At 39.8% G+C, this 13,463-nt stretch overlaps 1 pseudogene; it reads left to right on the top strand.

Annotated features, from left to right (window-relative positions):
* The first annotated feature begins 1,131 nt into the window (after positions 1 to 1,131).
* Positions 1,132 to 9,523, top strand: LOC103264789 (annotated as a pseudogene).
* Positions 9,524 to 13,463: the final 3,940 nt, after the last annotated feature.

Genomic DNA, 13,463 nt, shown 5'->3' with positions numbered 1-13,463 from the left:
AAATCCTTTTATCAGGGGATGACAATGACTAACATTTGGAAGTACATCCTTTGAGGTCATTTTCTGTTTGCATATTTATTTATGACTATTTACTTCTCCCTCCAGAAGCAGTCATATCATACTTGGTGTTTGTAATCTGCTTTCTCATTTAGCAACATATCGTGAAACATTTTCTGTTTAAGTGAGTTTAGACCTTTCTCATATTTTAAATATTTAACGGGTCCTTAGTAATCATTTCTAATTCAATGCAACTTATCAAATGCCACGATGAAGATCTTTGTAAATGTAGTATTGCCAGGTTTCCAGATAGAGTCCTCATGCTAACTTTTGGGTCATGCTTGTCGCAGTGCAACCGAGCCTGTTACAACAATCACAACGTGTTTGTTTCCCTTGTCTTCCTTTCTCATTACCCCTTCCCTCCCCCTTGCGTGACGGTTTGCGTGTTGCCCTTTCGGTAGCGAGGGATCACTAGTAATTGATGGCCTTCACAAACCAATCCCTGGGGGCTGTTCGCCAGATTCATACCTGGTTTGTCTTTCAGAGAACGGCGATCCTGAGGTCATGAAGACCTCCTTGACGGCACCAAGAAGTTTGGTGAGTGGAGGGTCATGAGCAGGGTCGCAGCTCCCAAACACCACCCACCTTATTCCAAAGCCCCATTGATGACCAAAGTCAGGTTGGATTGGAGAGTGTGTCTCTGCCACCCTCATGCTTTGGCCAAACCAAGTGAGTCTTTCTCTGCTCCCACTCGCTGATGTGTCAGGGGTTGACACTCTAGACGGCATGTGCTTGATCCTAACTTTTGGGAATCTGTGACAGTGGTATCTGTTAGACTTTATGAAATATGGAAAACTCAGAATACACCTTATCGCCAGCCTGCTGGGGGACCAGCCTCACAGTACTGTTGGTGTGCTTATCACTGTCTCATGCCTATTTTGAACAGTAAAGATTTGAGGGACATCACAGGTGTCCCTGTTGTGTCCATGTACCCGAGCCCCCACGCCCACTCACTCACCTTAAAAACCTTCATGAATAATTGAATATTGCAATCTCTGGCTTCTTCCATTTTTTAAAAGACAATGCAGGCCCTTGAAGTTGACTCCTGGTTAACCATAGCTAATGGAACATGACATGAGTGAAGGCTGCGACAAGTCCCTTGGGCAAGAAGCTACAGCTACGTGGAACACCAAGAAACCGAGTCACTTCCCAGTCAGGGGCAATTACAATGACACCTCGGAAAAAGAGCATCAGAGTTGCCTGACAGTTGGAACCCAGTAAAAAATTATCAAAAGTGCTCTCTGCTGGGTTCATGCCTAAGGCGGATGACCCGGCTGACAAGCTTGCCCGAGCTAACTATATTAATGCTTCAGATCAGTGTAAGAGGAACTAACAGCAGCTCTCCTTAACTAATCGTGTTAAATCTGTTGACAGATTGTGGGCTTGCTCCCAGACACATAACTACTCTATGGGGGGTGAAGGGAGAGTGCATGCAAATTGGTTAGAAAATGTGCACCTTCCTTCTCTTGGCATTGCAAGTATATGGGAACTTCCTTTGCTTTTTTAAAATCTGCTGGTTGTTTCTCCAGGACGCCAAACTTCTCAACACCAGCTAATCCTTTCACTTAAAAGGAAAGAGAAAACCACATAAGGTATCTGTCAGTTCTGAGGAAACGGTGTGAATTGTAAACTCCACATCTGGGTCACCTACTTCCCTTAGGAAAGCATAAGGTTCAGTGGAAATCTAAAGTCAAGTGCTACTAAAATGTGCTTGATGTAAATGCGAATCCTCAACCAATAGCTGAGTCTTGAGATTGAAAATTGCGAATATCAATTAAGTTTACGTTTTACATTGATTAGGTGCCTTCTTATCTCTCATGGCAAAGTATTTCAATCATTTCTGTTCCTGGTGTCCTTGGATTTTTGAATAATCTATAAGTTGCTGTACAAGCTGGTTTCTAAAACCCCTAAAATGCATGTCTATACATGAGTTTGCTACATTTGAATTTGGCTTTACCTCTCCACTTCTTAGGGAAATAATAAATCTTTACCTGTCAAAAGTGAAAATGATATTCTCATCAACGATATCAACTCTTACAGAGATAAAAATGAGAAGTAGACTGTATGATATGTTCTGGGGATACCACATTTTTCTTTAATAGGATTTGGATTGGCTTTTGCAAAAAAAAAAAAAAAAAATTGTAAAAAAATCCTGCTTAAGTCTAATCACCTGATTCTCAATGTTTCCATCGTTCACTTTTGGAGATAACTGTATGTTTGAACGAAGACCCTCTTCTTCTGCAACAGAAGTCACTACATCTGCTATCCAGTCTCTTCTACAATTTTTCTCGTCAGATGCTGTAAACTCAGGAAGACCTGACTCTGCTGCCCCCAATGCATAGGGTATAGTCTTGCTATTTTCTTCTTATCCACTGGGTGACATGATAGATGCAGTGTTTCCATATCTGTAAAGGTGCAGGTGTCTGTGTAAGGTGTCTCATAATGTGGGATCCGCTGTCATGTCTGCTCATGGGTCTTCAAGTGCAAATACACTGTGAGCGCCCTGGCCATGCGGGCATCTCTTAGGCATCCCTTCAGCGTTTTTGCTTTGCATCTTCAAACTGAATAAAGACAGGATGACTGACCAAGAATTTACTAATGTTCATTTTGCTGTAAATTTGGCAGTGATTCCAATGAGGAAAGTGACAAGAAAAATGCAACTGATAAAGATTTAAAAATGCGCTTTCGAATGTGAATAACTTGCTTTGCCAAACTGTATTGAAACAGAAGCAAAAATGTGAAGAGACCGGTAAATATCACCATGGATTCTGGAAGGGTTTCCTTGGGGATGGGACTTAAATCACCCTTGATCTCTTGCCGCTCGAAAAGCCCAATCTTTAAAATCAGTGTGATGTGCTTGTGGGAACACTTGGTTCTCTTTGAGATCCCTCTTATTTCTAATGAGAGCTCAGTAAGGTTATAATTCGAGGCAATCTGAAAAGTCGTCGTTTGAAATCACTGAAAAGTGCTTAAGTCTGTCTTATCCTTGCTAATTCACATAGAAGAATTCCTTAAGTAGGAAACATAAACAAATGAAAAGTTCCCGTGCACACAACCTCAACTCATTTTCTATATTTTCTGCTAGTTTTTGTATCCAACTTTGTTTGAGAATATGACCAAGTTTGATTTTTTCATGGCTTCTACATGCCAGTCAAGTTGCTTCTGAGTTCGATTCTGACTTACCTCATAACCGGGAAATATAAACTTCCTTTTTGGGGAGGCAGTCTCATGTACATGTTACTTATTATCAGAAACATGTTCCGTGACCGAATCTCCATGAAACCTCAGTCTATGTACAGAGGGTCGCCCTCCCGCTATCCTAGGAACCTTGCTTTTTATTTCCACCTTTCTCCTGAACCGTGTATAATCTGTGATATACAACCTCAGTGACAAGGGTAGGAACATGTTTTGATCAGACTTGTCATTATGGTTTCTGGTAGTTACTAACTCTGCGGTAATTATGAATAAAAAGTAGTTGCACATGGGGCAGAATTCTAACTAATAATAACAGCTCGCGTGTATTAAGGGCTTAACTTTGTGTTAGGTCCATCATGAATGTCTGAGAATAATCTCGTTAGAAATTCCCTGAGGTGTAGCTCAATGTGACTATCCTATTTTTTCACCCATTCTTATAATTTTAAGCATCGTGATTTTCAAACGTCAATCTCCAACCTGGAGCTCTCTTCTCTCTGAACTCCAGACGTCTATGCTCATCTCCATGCTTGTATCTCCTAGATGCCTAATAAGGCATTTTAAAACTTGTATGTTCATAACAACACTTTAGGTCTTTCCTGCAAAGTCGGTTCTCCCCTGACTCTCCATCTCAGTTCATGGCAACACCCTTCTTCCTCTTCCCCTTGACTCAGGTCAAAAATCTTGGGGTCGTCCTTGGTTCTTCACTTTGGCTCACACACCAAATGCAATTGCCAATGAGTCCGACAGACTTCAAAAACCCGGTCATTCCTCACCATCTCCACTGCTGTAATAATGTCTCATGCTCACCTCTTACCCAGCTAATTGCCATAGTATCCGAATTGGTCTTTTCATCCTCTTTCCTGTGAAAACATGTCAGATCATACGACATCTCAAGATGTTCCAACGGCTTCTGTTTCACTAAGATTAAGAACCAAAGCCCTCAGAATGATCTACAAGGTTTATGAGGTACTGCCAGCTTCTACAAGGCCTACAAGGTACCATGTCAGTCAATCACACCCTGCAGTCTTATCCTCCTCATCTTATCTCCTGCCATGGTTCTCTCGTAAACTTGCTTACATTGTCTATCAATACTTGCTTACATTTCCTGGAGCAAGGGAGCCCTCAGCAACACTTTATTCCAACATGATGACCAGGCCTTGCTGTCTTCCCACATTCAGAACTTTGCTCACCTGATTCATTCACGAAGAGCAATTTCTGGACAACCCGAATTTAGATTAAAACCCGACACTCCCCTCCACGGTTCCAGCGTTCCCTACTCACTTTCTTTGGTTCTTTTTTCTCCATAGTACTAACGAGCATCTAACCCATCATATGTTTTACCTGCTTGTTTAGTCTACTGTCTATCCCCTCCCATGAGAATGTAAGCTGTAAGTGAGTGAGGACCAAGGATTTTGTGTTTATTCACAAGTCTTGGAACAGTGCTCAGTGTTTTATAGACTCAGTAAATATTTGATGACTGGGCGAATATAGTAACTTTCCACTGGGTAGTCAAGGCTTGGGAGGCTAAAATTGTCCTTCTTATTTGTTTTCTTATACCTCGCCCCGTCACCCCACGTGCTATAGCTGGGCTGGAGCAGGGGTCTTGTATGTTCTCTACTGCATGCCCAGGATGCGAACACTCGGGGCACAGCAGCTGCACAGATGACACATTTCAGTCATTTTCAAATTCTTGAAATAGTTTTCATGTAACTGGTGCCAATTATAAGGGAACACATGTGTTTCCCTGTGATCCAATGGGGACTGGAGTATGTTGAAGAGATTTGACTTTTCTAGCCTGTTGCTCCTGGAATGTTGAAAGCCTGGGGCAGTATTGGCAACTAAGAAGATGTGAACCTTGCTAAGCCCTGCCTGTCATTCCATAACGAAGAGTTTCCTGCAGAGCAGGCAGGTATTGACAGCCAAGATACTTCGGAAAGTAATGTTTAATCTCTACGCTGAATACCATGGGTGGTGAGGATAAGCATTCAGGCACCAGATATAGGGGAAGGCTGCTGAATGGGGGTCAAGACAGTAGGAATAAAAACAAGGGGGCCATTTAAAGAGATGAGGTTTGACACCGGTAGGTAGATACATGTCATCTAATTCACTTTTCTGCTCTTGCTGGTAAACCATGAACTGAACTTGATTTTCTTTTTTAATGCTGGTGAGGTATTTATCTAGAGGTCTGAGAAAGAACATTCATGCTGCTTAATAATGTGTGTGTGTGTGTGTGTGTGTGTGTGTGTGTGTGTATTTGCACATTGTGCTATGCAAAGTCTCTTATTCCTGCTATGTTGTTCATGTTTTAATTCATTATACCTCAGTTCCCTTGTTCTCTTTTTATATCTTTAAAATATACTTATATCATAATAAGGCATAGCTAAATGGTAAATGAGAAACAAAATCTGCTATAAGTTTTGATTTTCCTATAAAACAAATAAAATTGATATTTGTCCAAAGCTTAAAATGAAAAACTAAAGCTTTCTTCTTTAGGGGAATTTTAGGTGGTCATATAGTTTTAATATATTGAAGTCCATAAATAATGACCTATAACTAAGAAACATTCATTTGAAATTGTGCCTGACTTAACAGTTTATGTTTTCTGAGACTTTTCCATCTATTTTCTCTTCAGTTATATAGATTAATCTATTATATCCAAAGCTCCCTACCATTCTCACATTACAAGACAAGTTAGGAAAAAAATTTACTAAAACATGAGAAAATAGAAACCTAATAATGTAAGGAATTATTTCTAATTTCTCGTATCTGCAAGACTCCATCAAACATTGCCTAAGGTAGATGTGTGCATAAAATAATATCTGTATTTATTGTGATTATTATTATGCCTATATATAATATATTTACATATACAACTTTTATAATATATACACACATACTGACACCTATCTATATCTATCTCTCATCTATTTATATTTTTGTGGACTAATATGTTTGTATGTTTAATCATCCTAGTAACAATTTTCTCACAAAAAAGTCGGTTAGAAAAAGTTGAATTATATTTTTGAAATCTTATAACTTTATTAAAAAGCTCAGCCGAGAAGAAAAAAATATCAAATGCAGATTTGATAATTAATGTATTTCTTAAATAATATAGGAATCAATCATCTAACTACCTAAATTTGAAAGATACCTATTGAAAACAAGTATAGCACGGTGTTTAGTTCTACCTCATTCTTTGTGGGATAGTATAAATTAAATTTGAAAAAAAAAATTTAAAAAATTCAAGTGAAAATTGATATGTAGAACTAAATATTTTTATAACCTAAACTTTGATGAAAATGAATGTATTTTTAATGCCGTACATTACAAATATTTCAAAGGTATTTTGATTCCTCCTTGCTGGTGGCCTTTAAGAGTTATGTTTTACCCTGTTTCACTTCAAGTAAAATGTAATTTTTATCAGTGCAATAAAGCATTTTCAAAGCAATTAATTTGCATTAATCCATTTGTGTTTTTGATACTGCTAGTGAAATCTTATTTGGCAGGAAGTCAGCCAATTCACTCTAATATTCATAATTTCTTGGGACATGAGTTACAGATATGGGCTTACCTAAAATGAATGCATGGTGTCTCGTGATAGCTGGGTAGTATCTCTGCTGGAAACCATGTTTACTAAGTAAGCTGTTATTTGAAATAACATTTCCTTGTTATCGCAGGATAACACTGTAAATTATATGTATTATTCGGAATACTAAACAAATATTTCCAGAAACTCATCAAGCACCTGACTTACAGCTCTGAAATTGTCGCAGTGTTACCCTGAGAACAAATCCTGTTTGTGTATATATTATGAAATTAGACTACACTGAGCCCAGAGGCAGATACAATCATTCTTTGAACTGTACAATAAATCCTACTGCTCTGAAAAGGTTGAAAGCCTATTTGCATTTGGCAGAAGTAATGAAATGCATCTTAATAGACTCAAATATGCAGCTTTCCTAAGTACTCACCAAACACTGCGGTTTTCTGGAAGTGATGAAGCGGGTGCCCAACAAGAAACTGTGTTTCTCTATTGGGCTTGTCGAGGCTTTCTGTTTGCACAGCAGCAACTAGGAAGGTTAGACTTGCGGATGGGTTGTGCTTGGACATTATCAGCATGGAGAAATACACAGGAACCGCTTGTTTGGTCAGCAAATAAAACTTTAAATTATGTTAGGTCTTCAGATCTACTGTGACCACAGTAAGTAAAAAATGCCTCTTTTCCCAAGTCTCTGGAGTCTCAGAAACAAAAAAAAAAGAAAGAAAAGAAAGGAAGGAAAAAAGAAATGTGATTGTGTTCCAAGGAGTTTGCATGATTACCTATAATTATGGAAAGTTCTTCTTGCTATAACAACTGTTTGTGTAGACATCTGGCTTGAGAAGAATTCTTTAAACAGAAGTTAACATGGGGAAATGCACATTTTCTTTTTTCCCTCCCTCAGTTTTTCTAGAAAGTTTTAAAATTTCTGATGGAAAATAAGGACAAGATTATGAACTTCGCAGCAACTTGGATGGATTTAGAGTCTGTAATACCGAGCGATCTCTCACAGAAACAAAGAACCGAGTACCACATGCTCTCACTCACACGCAGACCCTGAACGATGATCATAATACCACGAGAAAGGGATTGGCAGTAGTGGGAAACTGCCAGGGAAGGGAGGGGGGCACACCTCATCAGGAAAGGTACCTGATCTCAAATCAGGAAAAGTGGGGACCAGAGGGGGGCCCACACTTTACCTGTACAATGACCATTTGTATACCTCACCCTGAATTGTACCCCACATCTTTAAAATAAAAATTAAAAAAAAAAGATAATACTCCTAGGGGAGCCCGGCCTGGCCCTGGGACCCACCGCTGGGGTGTGGGAACTTTTGGGCAGGGTCGGGGCGCTCTGAGTCTCTAACGTGTATCGTTTTCCATGGGACAGAAGAGATGGACTACCCTGGGAACCTGCGCCCGTGGGGTGGGAGCCCCCGACTGCTGCGGTCACCTGCCTTGGCCACCCCAGCGCATGGGAGTGCCTTAGTCTCTGCTGGGGAAGGATGACAAGCTGTTGTTCTCAGATGATACCAGCGTCTATGACTTCTCGGATGAGGTAGGGGACAGGAGCTTCCTCGGTTTTACTCATTCCGAGGGGTGGTGGCCCACGAGGGTTCCGAAACCCCAGAGAGGCCTTTTAACCCAGCACACCTGGCCCTCCAGACCAACGATGATTCCTCATTGGAGCAGGACTTACCTTTGGCCAACAGTCAAAGTCCACCAGCAGCTGAGTTTGAAGGTGGACTCCGGCGACAGCTGCAGCAAACAGAAGGAGAGACTGAGGCAGAGAAAGGTGACAATCGGGCTGGCCATTGTTGCCGTTCTTTACTTGCTTTCGTGATTGGTGAACTTGTAGGTGGATACATTGCAAAAAGCCTAGCAATCATGACTGACGCGCTTTTTCTGTTAACTGTGCCATGATACTCACCCTACTTGCTTTGTGGCTGTCATCAAAGTCACCAACGAAAAGATTCACTTTTGGAGTTCATCGATCAATGGCTGTGTCAGCTATGATTAGAGTGCGGTTGGGGTATACGCTTCTGGGATGCCTCTGAGATGAAGCTGTGCAAAGAACCATCCATAGGAATTATGAAATACATGAAGATGCAATGCTCATCACTGCAGACATTGGCGTTGTAGTTAATAAAGGCTTTCTATTGAACCAGTCTGGCCACCTTCATTCCCATTCCCACTCCCTGACTTCAAATTCTCCTTCCACAGGTTCTGGATGTGGACACAGGCATGGGCAGGATAGCCTGGCAGTGAGAACTGCATTTGTGCATGCTTTGGGGGATTTGGTACAGAGTGTCAGTGTGCTGATAGCGGCAAACATCCCACGATTCAAGCCAGATACAAGATTGCTGATCCTGTCTGTCCATCTGTGTCTTCATTACTTGTGGCTTTCACAACATTTCATATCACGTGGGATACAGTGTTTATAATACGAGATGGTGCACCAAGTCATTTGAGTGCAGACTAGATCAAAGAAGTTTGGATGGAAGTAGAAGATTTAAACATCTAGTCTCTCACTTCAGGAAAATCTCCTGCCATGGTTCACATACAGCTAACTCCTGGAAGCTCATCTAAGTGGGAGGAAGCAGAGTCCACAGAAAACCAGTTATTATCGAACACATTTGGCATGTATAGATTTGTATACATTTGACATGTATAGATTCAGCTTCAGAGTTGCAGGCAAAAAGTGGACAGAATTTGTGCAAATTGTCAGAGTTAAGCAATTTAACAGAGTTAAACTGATGTCGTATATTTTGGGGATTACTGCCTTAGATACCCTTTTGAGAGCAATAAAGGTAAGCCTAAATGAGAAGAAAGGAAGGGAGAGAGGGAGGGAGGGAGGGAGGAAATACCCCCCTACACCCCAGCAAGCAGAGGGCAATTTCAGAATGAGTATTCTAGCCTCACTCATACCATACCTATTGGGAACCTTTATCCAAACAGGAAGAGATCCCATCTCCACTCCAAAACACAGCCAGCGTGAGGTTTAACTTGGAAGCTTTGCATGCTACTGCTTCTAACTAGTGCTTGAAAAGCCTAAAACAATGGCATAAATAAAAATAATCGTCCTTCAGAATCACAAGGCTATCACTTTCATCACACCTGGGTTCGTTCTCATCACAGCTGACGTATACAGGAGTGATTAGAAATCTTATAGATACTGATGAGGAGGGAGAGGAAGCTATTTAAAATTCTGCAGCACCTTGTGCTCAGAATATCTCCATCAGTGCATAGTCGCTCTTATCAACAATTTAGGAAACTGTGTTTTTTATCCTGAAAAAGCTTAATTTTATGAATATTTTAGATACATTTATCCAGCTTGGAGTTTTAAAAAAACGCCCACACAACATTTTCATCTCTCTTTCATAACAGGTGTAACTGAAAAAAAAGTCAAAGAAAAGCAGAAAAAGCAACACCATTTCCTAGAAAATACAAATTTTTCCTATGCAAAGGCAACTCTCCTGTCAGCCCATGGTTGTTCTAGAACATCGCATTAATGATTAGGACATGTGTCTGTTTTTTTAATAAAATGACTAGAGTAATTCTTCCATATTCCAGACCTATAAAACCAAAACTCAGCACGAAGAAACCAGCCTGAAAGTACCATCAACCCCATCCTCTGTTGAAGATGTATTGATGTCATCATCTGTTCGATGGTACAGCAGGAGACACAAATACCCAGTAGGTAGGAAATTGGAGACAGGCTAGTTATCTGGGAACCTGTCATTTCTTAGACACAAAGCTAATTTATACCCAGGCACTAGGATCATGACAAATGACTTTACCCATGTTCAAAAAATATCCATTTAAACGTCAATCTAAATGAGATTTACATCAGAATCAAATATTATTGTCAGCAAATAATAAGTGATAAATGAATGAGAATGATTTTTCCATTAATTAGCGAAACAATACAGGTTTGCAAATGATTTACACCCATAAATAATCAATACTGATTTGACTCCTATTTAATCACTAGTTTTTTCATGATTAATAGATAAACTGTTTGATCTGAAGGTGCTTAAACAAACTTTTTCCCCCCCTTATTTTTATTCTCATGTGCCTTTTAGTATTCTTAACGCTGGCCACACTCTTCTGGTACAGATGTGTCTGATGGTTGTAGTTTGTGTTCTCAAACTCTTTTTGAGAAGAATGCTGGATTCCATCACAATCTTTCCTTTACGTCTCTCGTCTATTTTTTCCCTCACTAAAAGGCCTTACTGGGCTGATGATGTTGCTGTTACATTGTGCTTTCCACCATCCAGTGTCTGACTCTTCCATCAGGGCAGATATGCCATTTGTAGCATGACTGGAAAACAGGCGTACTGCTCCGGTCCACCCAAAATACCGCAATCTGTCTTTTTGTCTGTTGACCTTTGAATTTTGAACACTGGGACAGTGTGGCCTGCCTTTGGTTTCTCTGCTATACACTGATTTTTAAGTCATTCTGTGACCCACACGCCCAGCATAGGTCTCAGGTGACTCCTCTTGAGAGGCACGTTATGGGGTCAACGGCTTTGTTTTTTTCAGCCTTGAAGACCACTTTCGGTAGAATCCTTCAGTAGCTCCACTGAGCAGTTTGACTCAGGGAAAAAGCTGTATATTGTAATCTAAAGGCTGAGGATGTCTCCAATTGTGCCCCAAAGATAACTCACATTATGCCAACTATAATAATCATAGAACGATAGGGATCATATTGATAGCTATTACTGGGCATTTTTTTCTGTGTAGTTAACCAGTTTTATGAAAGGCTACATTAAACCAGATTCATCATGTCATTTTAAGCATAGGATTTCTCATTGTTTTCAAGAATCTTAAGACTATCCAGGAACTGTTCCTGGAAGAGCACCATGCATTTTGTGAAACAGACTTTGGGAAATACTTCTGTACTTTTTTTCTCCTGCTATCCACTACCAAGAGTAACACAGAGGAGACTTAAGTATAGTCTGTTCTCTCCAGTTTATTCTTCTAGCTGCAGTTGAAAGAAAGAATTCTAGCAATTAGGCAAGGTGGAAAACGAATCCCATTACACAGAAACATCACAATCTATTTTGGAGCTTAAGTCTCACATCTCTCTTCTGCAGCCACCACACATGACTTCACATCTTTTCTTCTATGACTTCTCTGTATCACTTGTTCTTTTCTTATTCTTGTTCTTTTCATTTGGGCCATAGGTGTCTTGAAGAAGATCTGCAATAAAACCTACCCTGTCTTTATTGTGGCATTCTGTGGCTGCAAAATGAATGTTCAAGTTAAAAACTCAATCATATGAAATACAATACTATTTAAAATAATAATTTCTGACATACAAGCAGCCAGCAGATACATGAAAGAACGCTCAGTCTCACTAATCATCAAAGAAATGCAAGTTAAAACCACATTGAGATACCACCTAACTCCAGTCAGGATGGCCATCATCAATAACTCAGAAAACAATAGATGCTGGAAAGGATGCAGGAAAAGGAGAATGCTTCTACACCATTGATAGAAGTGTAAACTAGTACATCTCTCTGGAAAACAGTGTGGTGATTTCTAAAAAAATCTAAAAATTGACCTTCCACATGACTGAATGATCCCCCTTCTGGAAATATACCTGGAGGAACTCAAATCATTCTATAAAATAATTTCTATGAAAATATAATAATTGTTGAGTTACTTTGTTACATAAAAAACACTTTCTATCTCTTTCTTGCATTTTAAAAGCTGTTTTCACATGGGTAATTTAAATCTTAATGAGCTTTTGGGAAAGGTAACCGCATATTAGTAGTTAAAATTTTTGTAAGGTGATATTCTAAAAATTACCAAATAGCAGATTTACCCTCTTTATAAAGACTATGAAACTAGACAAATAGAGCAACTGTGTCAGAAACTGGCCAACATTCGAACACAAGACTGTGATTCTTAGGAGAAAGGGAACTTAGAAAGTCAGTTTCACGTTCTCTCTGCCTGCTGCCTGGGGCTACATTAGTTAAACCTCCCTTGTACTCCACCTTCTTATAATAAAATGAAATTAAAAAGAAAAAAAAAATTATAAAATGGAGCTTAAGTAGAGATCAACATGCTCTCTGGATGGAGAAAAACATAGAACAGTTCGGGGCCACTGAGGCGGCTATAATTTTTGAGGCATGTAACCAAAGAGAACAGCCAGATACTAGCATTAGGGTACCCTCCAATCTTTGAATGGATTCCAAATTTTCACGCACATTTCAGGATTATAAGACTCCCAGAAGAGAAGAACTACTGGGGCCTGTGAACCGAACAAAGATTCTGGAAGTTGAACAGTGTCAGGAGGGACTGGAGATTTAACTGGGTGAGGGACTCAACATACTAACTATTTGATTGAGACTTCTGGAGTACTACACAGTAAGACTGTTCTTTTTTCTCCTTTAATTTTTTTATTTTAAAGATGTGGGGTACAATTGAGGGGTTGGTATACAAATGTTCATTATGCAAGTACCCTTGTTTGGCTAACCATTCGAAAACCCCCAGCTGAGGTCACAAAGGAAATGTCCAATCAGCATGTCCAGTCACTGCCATGCCCTGAATGTTCATATCAGTTATAGATACTGACAAAATAACAGCAAGTTACCTACCAAGCAATGAATCAACCAACCAAGCAACCCACCTACTCACCAATCAACCAAACAACCAACCAACCA

The sequence above is a fragment of the Carlito syrichta genome, unplaced genomic scaffold (assembly GCF_000164805.1).
Source record: "Carlito syrichta isolate Samal-C Ts95f unplaced genomic scaffold, Tarsius_syrichta-2.0.1 Scaffold305724, whole genome shotgun sequence".
In the NCBI taxonomy this organism is placed as follows: Eukaryota; Metazoa; Chordata; class Mammalia; order Primates; family Tarsiidae; genus Carlito; species Carlito syrichta.
The sequence above is the reverse complement of the archived record's forward strand: the minus strand, read 5'-3'. Positions and strand labels throughout refer to the sequence as shown.